Genomic DNA, 8,452 nt, shown 5'->3' with positions numbered 1-8,452 from the left:
TCTTGGACTTCTTATTTTCATTTTACCCTCCAAGATAAAGAAGGTAACATAGTTATGCTAAGTCCCTCCTTTCCCTTTGCCTTAAAAAAAAAAAAAAAAGATTTATTTATTTATTTATTTTGAGAGTGCATACGTGTGCATGAGCACTTGCAGCTGTGCTGCATGTGCACACGTGAAAAGGAGCAGGGGCAGAGGGAGAGAATCCTCAGTCGGACTCCCCACTGAGTGTGAAGGCTATGTGGGGCTCCATCTCACCACCCTGAGATCATAACTTGAGCTGAAACGAAGAGTCAAGTGCTTAACCAACTGAGCCACCCAGGTGGCTCACCTCTTTGCCTTTTTAATGATGTTCAGCATTTAGACATCTTCTTTGTCTTTTGGTTTTTTTTTTAAAGATTTTATTTATTTATTCATGAGAGACACATACAGAGAGAGAGAGAGAGAGAGAGAGGCAGAGACACAGACAGAGGGAGAAGCAGTCTCCATGCAGGGAGCATGATGTGGGACTCGATCCTGGGACTCCAGGATCATGCCGTGGGCCGAAGGCAGGCACTAAACCATTGAGCCACCCAGGGTTCCCCTAGACATCTTCTTTGTGATCAAAGTTTCTCAGGAACATTTTCTTACACCATCACACCCAATGAACCTAGTAAAAAAAAAAAAAAAAAAAAAAAGGCAAAACCCAGTGAAGCCACATGTCTTTTGGAGGGGCAATTATACAGTTACTTCGATTTTTCACTTGTCATTGAGTAGTATTAGCTTAATGCCAACACAAACTATCAGAGAGGTCATACTGATGAGCCATAAATGTCACATAGTGAAAACAAAATGTTTGGAGGTTTTGTCTTGTTTTGTTTTGTTTTGTTTTGTTTTTTCCCCGCCTGATGCAATAACATTTTTAAAGTATTATTAACTTCATTACCTTAATATTTACCTGCAGAGAAGCCCATGATAGCCTTTTATTATTAGTTTTTTTTTTCCGCACTGGGAAAAATAGGTTTTGAGCCTACATTTTATTTTAATGATCTTAAACTTTTATGAAAGCATTGGAGGCATTGCAGTAAAAAACCAAAAGCCTTGGAGGCTATTAATAATTCAGCATCTCAAGTTCATGTGGGAATGTTAATCCCACTTACCAAAGAAGAGTTCATTATGACTCATTATGATTAAGACCTTGTAACTGTGGAGATGTGGAAGTGTGAAAGTATGCTATTACAGACATATTGAGCATCAAATCCAGATATACCAGCTGAATAGATTATGAACATGAGTCTCTGATGAGTTTTCCTTGAAGGTCTTACTTTAAAAGTTAAACTCCAGTCTAGACTTGCAAAAAGTGGAACGTTATCCCAATTTGCTTCTGAGATTATCTTGCTAGATCTATAAAGGGAGCATCAACTATCTTAGAGTTCAATTAGTTAAATAAAAAATGAATCTTTCAAGCAATAAATAGTGTATATATTTTAAAGAAATGATTACATCATTTCAGAGGCTTTTGATAGACAGAAATGATAGATTTAGAAGAATGAGAGAAGATGGCCCAGACAGGTAGATGCTAAGACTCTAGGGTTGACTTGGGCATGGCCATTTTGGGGAGAACAGGAGTTTGCTCATTTTTCATACCCCATGTGCCTCTGGGATTAGAGGTAGGATTGGTGTCCTCCTTGCTGTTTCTGTATCACTTCCACAGTTTGGTTGATTATCATGCTTCATGGAGGCATTTGCCTTTTGGCTCTACTAGCCATTCTTCCTATTCATTGTTATGACCTCCTCATTACTCTGATTATTAATGAGTTTTGTATTGCTCTAATGGTGATCATCTCACCCCAATCTCTGCTATGATATGTAAACTCATGACCCACCCCATACTTTGGACTCCATTTTCTTGACCTTTTCTGTCCAATGACTTTCTTCTCTATTTCACTTCTATCCAATCCATGAGTCACACCCTGGAGCTTTAAACACCCAACACTTAAAAATTCTAACTCACAAATCTGACATTCACTCTGTCTGATTAAAGCCAGATTTTTTGTTCAATTACTTGTACTAACATCATCTTTCAAACTCATGTGGGCATCAATTCTATTAACAGTTCTGTCTTCTCTCTGCTCATAAGCCTATTTTATCCTTACTTTCTTCCATATATTAGCTTAGATTTTGAACTATCATTTCAATGCATGTCCCTCTAATTCTGGTTGAAGAACTATGGGAGAAAATGTTACAGTGGGGGAGATATTCACCACCACAAATTCATGACTAGACAACTTCAGTTGTCTTTCATTTTTTTTTAAAAGATTTATTTATTTATTCAGAGAGAGAGAGAGAGGCAGAGACACAGGCAGAGGGAGAAGCAGGCTCCATGCAGGGAGCCCAACGTGGTACTTGATCCTGGATCTCCAGGATCACACCCCGGGCTGCAGGCGGTGCTAAACCACTGCGCCACTGGGGCTGCCCTTCAGTTGTCTTTCAAACATTATCTGGAAATCTATCAATGCTACTCTGATTAACTTGTTTACCATCTCAGGCCACTATTCTTCTCAAACCTTCAATTCATCAATCCCTCCTCTTTTCTCTTGCTCTGGGCGTAACCTCTACTCTTTACAAAGAAGATAGAATCCATCAGAGAGAATGTTCTCAACTTTCTTCTCCCTTTTCTCTAAGTTTGGTCCTTACACATGTGGTCAGGATCCCATCTTCTGCTGATTTAGAAAAGTTATGTCTTCCATAATCCACTCTCCCTTTGGTACCATCGACTTTTTCTTCTTTCAGTGGATCCCTCTGTTCAGCACTGAGGTATGTTCAAATGTCACCCATTTATATATATATATATTTTTTTTGGTAAGATTTTATTTGTTTATTCATGAGAGACACAGAGAGAGATGCAGAGATATAGGCAGAGGGAGAAGCAGGCTCCTGATGCAGGACTTGATTCCAGGACCCTGGGATCAAGCCCTGAGCCAAAGGCAGACATTCAACATTGAGCCACCCAGGTGCCCCACTTATTTATATTTCTTATGGACCTACCCCATTCCACTTTTCTCTTCAGTACTCATCTTGCATTTACAGCCAACTTCTTGGAAGATTTGTTGTCTACACTCAACTTATCCACCCTTCTACTCCTTAATCAACATGCTCTGAAGTAGTTTCTGCTCTTTTGTAGAGATGATTCTTTTTAACATCAGAAGCAACCTTCATGTCACTAATCCAGCAGACGCTTTTAGTTCTCTGTGAAACATCAGCCTTTGTGAAGCCATTTTTCTGATTTTCCTATCTCTCTATCTTCTCTGTCTCCTTTACCTGTCTGTCTTCTTCCCAAAGCATCACTTTACATTCTCTCCCTAGGCAATCTCATCCGTTCTTATGTCTCTATCATCAAGACTCCAGTACAATATCTTTATCCCATATTTCTCAGCTGTGGGATAAATATGCTACTTTCCAACAATGTATATATACCTGATATCCCCAAAGCACCGCAGACTCTGCATTTCTAAGCTAAACACATTGTTTCTCCCACTACCACCCCCTGGCCCAGCTTATTTGTATGAGGGTCTACTCTCTTGGTGAATGCTGTCACTAGCCATTCCTTTATGGAAAGAAGCTCAAAATGAAGAACTCATCCTTGACAATTCCATCTCCTTTGTCACCTATAAACCAATCTATGATTAAGTCCTGTTAATTTCTTTTGTTTTAAAGACTTTATTTATTTGAGAGAGAGCAAGAGCACAAGCAGGAGGCAGGGGCAGGCAGAAACAGAGGGAGAAGCAGACTTCCCACTGAGCAGGAAGCTAGACATGGGGCTCAATCCCAGGACCCTGAGATCATGAACTGAGCTGAAGGCAGATGTTTGACAGACTGAGCTACCCAGCTTCCCCTAAATCCTGTTAATTTCATCTATTTTCTTCCATCTGTACTGCCATCATCCTAGGTTTAGCTATCATCATCTCCCTCCTAAGCTATTACTATACCCCTAACCTCTTCCGTACATCTACTTTTGCTCCTCTTGAATCTCTTCTCCAAGTTACAGAAAATGTGATCTTTAAAAAATACATTTGTTATTACTTTCCTGCTAAATCTCCTTCAATGGGTCTCTATTGCTTTAAGGAAAAGATTAAAATCATTACCTTGTTCCTTAAAGCCCTGTAACATCTGACAGCTCTTTAACCTCATCTCTACCACTTATCCTGTTATTTCTTCTGCTTCAATGACTTCTCTTCATCTCCTCATATGCACCATGGTCATCTGCCCCAGGGCCTTTGAATGTATATCTCTTATTCCTTGGATATTCATACCCATTCCTTGCTCTTGCTTCCTTTACCAATAACTCATTTTTGTGGAAAATCTCAGGATAACTCTTATAAACCTGAAGGCCTTCATTTTCTGCTATGAAAAAATGTTTCTTTTTTTAAAAAACATTTTATTTATTTTATTTGACAGAGGAGGAGAGAATTTTAGCGCACGAGCAGGTGGGGAGGGGCAGAGGGAGAGGAAGAAGCAGGCTCCCCGCTGAGCGCCCCCCCAAAAATGTTTTCTTCTTATGGAAAACAATTGGAACCAAAGTGTCTATTGTCTGTTTTTCTTAAGCAAGTTATACCAAGATCTGTAATTCCCTTCCCCAGAAGAGAAAATATCATACCCTCAGAATGTCTTGTTCAGAGCCATTCTTTTGTTTCATAAGAATGTCTTGTTCAGAGACAAGTGTTCAAAAACAAATGTTTTTGTTTTGTTTTGTTTAGAGATTACACTTGCCTGCCTTTTTATATTATTAGAAAAAACGGGAGAAATTTGTTCCTTGGCATCCTGGATAAGGCAAGAGAATAAAGATTGATTTTCACCAAAGGCTGGCAATTTCAATTCTTAGAGAAGGTAATAAAAAGAATCAAAATGCCTTTCCCATTCCTTTATACAGTGACCCACCAGCACTGCAGAGGTATGGGCATTTGCAGTGATGTCCAGAATCTTAAAGATGTTGGAAGAATCCCACCTTTAGACAGAGAGCTAGAAGCACTGAGTGCAGTATTTTTTTTTTTTTTTTTTTTGAGAGACCATAAAGGGGACAGTAAAGCCTTTTGACTCATCTTTCTCTCTGGGCCCTGATACTTACATCATGTTATATTGAAAACAAAAAAACAAAATGATGCCTCAACTGGCAGGTCTTAAGGATACTTCTACTCATCCTTTGGAACTTAGGTAAAATGTCATTTCTTTGAGCAAATCTTTCCTGAGGTCACAGAGGAGACAGTTCCTTCACTGCGTGCTCCCACAGCTTGCACTGGTTTTACCACAGAATAACCATACCATTTGTGGTTATGATATGGTGAGATTATTTGATTGGTATTTGACTTCTCTGTTGGGATGTTAACTCCAAGGGAACAGAAACCACACCCACATGGATCACCACTGTACTTCAGAGGTCTCTGCAGTGTTGGCTTGTGCTGGGTGTTTGATAAATATTGGTTGAATGAATAAATAGAGTGAATGAATGTAAGAGTGGAGAAAGTCTTTCATTTATTATTTATCTATCCATTTAGTAGTCTTGGAAATATAGAATCATAACCTGAAAATCCTATTAAATTTATACTTCAACATTTTTTATTCAAATTTTGGGGAAATTTCCTAAAGAGAGAAAATAGCATTAAAATAGAGCCAATTTCTGGGATGCCTGGGTGGCTCGGTGGATTGGGTGTCCGACTTGATCTCAACTCAGGTCTTGAGCTCAGGGTCCTGAGTTCAAGACCTGTGTTGGGCTCCATGTTGGTCATGCAGCCCACTTAAAAAAATAGAGTAGAGACAATTTCTTTGTGGATATAAAATACAATTATTCAAAAGTTCTCTTCCTGCTGACTTTGCTTTCTGAGATATCTATTAAGAGTGCTGAGCTCTTTATGTATGAGAATGTGTGTGTGTTTCATGCAGTCCTTCCCAGATCCATCTACAGTATGGCCTGGGTTTGGTGACTGTGGTGGCTGTTTGCAAAACCTGCTGTTCTCTGTTCCCCGCCCCCCCCCCCCCCCCCCCCCCCCCCCCCCCGCCGGGACGACGCACAGCTCCTGTATTCACAATGACTCACTTTCTCCCAGGTGCTGCTACTGCTTCCCAGCAGGTCACGGTTATTGCCACTTGGCCTGATTTTGTGCTCTTAATGTTCCTTTTGTGGATCTTGTTCTATCTCTGCTCTTTGCATGACAAATGCCTGCTTGGCTGGCCTCCCTTGAAAAAGCAGGCTGCCGTAAGCATGACAGCAGGACTTCCGAACAAGCTGCATTCCAGACTGATGCTGAAGATCCTTGCCCTTCCATCTGTTTTAGGGAAGAAAAGACAAATTTAAACCTGACCTTGAATTCCTAAGTGTCATTTGGGAAGTAAACAAAATGACTCCGTGTTTTTGCAGCACATTAACTCTCCCACTAATACCACTCAGTGCTCTCTAACAGGCAATTTTCGTAACGAGCTTTTACATCATCCTGTCCAGCTTTGCACTTCTACCCCATTTATCTTGCACCCAGCCCCCGACCTATATGGTGAAGAACCCACTTTGGCTAGTTTTAAACTGTACCTTCCCTCCTGTTTCTGCCCATTATTCCTGGGTCCCTTCCCTCTTAAAAAACCTCTTTTGCTACCCCACCCCCCACCCCCACCTCCCACATACCTGCTTTTGTTATTTTTGCACTAAACAGCTTCCCTCTTCTGGAGATCCTCTTTGTCTTTTGCTTCTGCTGCTTTCATCTGTGCTGGGTAAATTAATTTCCTCAGCGACCAGTTCAGCTGCTGGAACCTCACTTTCTCTGTAGAATCCACTGGCTGCTGCCCCTGCTGGGCACCACCCAGTCCCACCAACCAGGATGATGCAGACAGCTGTGGGGTCAAATTAGGTTTATGTTTCTTCCCAGAAATTTTAGTTAAGACAAAACCCAACCTTCCTGGGTGTTGACACAGTTTGGAACAAACAAGTTTTCAGGATGAGTAAATTTGGAATGTTCACTGTACAATGAATGATGACAGATGATCTGTCATTTTATTTTTATTTTTAAAAATTTATTTATTTATTTATTTATTTATTTATTTATTTATTTATTTATTTATGAGAGACACAGAGAGAGGCAAAGACATAGGCAGAGGGAAAAGCAGGCTCCCTGTGGGGATCCCGGTGAGGGACTCTATCCCAGGACCCTGAGCCAAAGGCAGATGCTCAACCACTGAGACACCCAGATGCCCCTGCCATTTTATTTTTAGAACAAGAAGTTCAGTGTTTCAAATTTCAATGTGCATGTTCTACATTTATATGAAAATGTTAATTTGGGGCAGCCTGGGTGGTTCAGCAGTTTAGCGCTGCCTTCTGCCTAGGTCGTGATCCTGGAGACCTGGGATCGAGTCCCACATTGGGCTCCATGCATGGAGCCTGCTTCTCCCTCTGTCTGTGTCTCTTGCCTCTCTCTCTCTCTCTCTCTCTGTGTGTGTGTGTGTGTCTCTCACGAATGAATAAATAAATATTAAAAAACAAAACAAAAAAGAAAATGCTAATTGTTAGGAAAATCTTTTGTTTGCCATTTATGTAGAGAGGTGACATTATATTTATATTATTATGGTTGTTTAAACACTTGCTTGACCACCTGGATGTTGAAGGTCCATCCCGATATAGCCTCATCTATGATATGTTAGTTGCTCCTGTGGACCTGGGTGTCCTCTTTGACTCTTCTACTCCTGTTTTGACTAAAGCATGTGAATTTAGCACTATTCTCTTTATTTCACCACTTAGTTACATCCTTCTTTGCACTTTCCTCTTCTGTTATCATTGCCATATCTTCAGGGAATCTCAAAATTGAGATTGTTTTGTTACAACTTGTAACAAGCAGAATCAGTACCTGAATAGAGGCTATTTTGTTACCTGGTGATACGCCTTAATTCTTGTCATTCTGGTTTGATAAGTAATCAGTCTGAGGCTGCCCACTATTTCAGCCAAGGCATGGGTCTCGTGAATTTTTTGTCAAATTGCTCCATTGCAGAGAGGTAGGAACCAGGATGTCATTTTTCTTTTCCTGTTGTGGAATTTTCAATTACCATATAAAATTAATCACGTACCCATTAAAACCATCTACCACATAGCTTTTTAATTTGACTGTGAACTACCATTTTCAAATGCATAATGACATATTTTCACAGAATCACGGATTATGATTAATCCCCTCTCCTTTAAATTCAGGGACAGCTTAGTTGTGAAAAACAGAATGGGGGCTGTCTGGAAGTCTTAGTCTAAGGTCCTCTAGATGTAATTAACATTCAACTCTACTTTCCAATATCATTTAGATTGTGGAAGCTGCTAGCATTTTGGAGCATTTCGTTTGCATTCAATGAGTTTACAGCTACAGAGAAACTGCAAATTTTTTACTCTTTAATCAATTCTGCATATTTTAGATTCCTCTGGAGAATTAATTAAATATTCAGTTATTTTAAAACT

General features: G+C 40.0%; 1 long non-coding RNA gene across 1 annotated transcript; it reads right to left on the bottom strand.

Moving 5' to 3' along the window:
- Positions 1-393: 393 nt before the first annotated feature.
- LOC140616457 (uncharacterized) lies at positions 394-6,907 on the bottom strand. The gene is made up of 3 exons (XR_012016936.1): positions 6,647-6,907; positions 6,068-6,296; positions 394-646 (listed from the first exon to the last, which is right to left on the bottom strand). It is a non-coding gene; the product is annotated as an uncharacterized lncRNA (long non-coding RNA).
- Positions 6,908-8,452: the final 1,545 nt, after the last annotated feature.

This window comes from Canis lupus, chromosome 24, assembly GCF_048164855.1.
Source record: "Canis lupus baileyi chromosome 24, mCanLup2.hap1, whole genome shotgun sequence".
NCBI classification, from domain to species: Eukaryota; Metazoa; Chordata; class Mammalia; order Carnivora; family Canidae; genus Canis; species Canis lupus.
The sequence above is the reverse complement of the archived record's forward strand: the minus strand, read 5'-3'. Positions and strand labels throughout refer to the sequence as shown.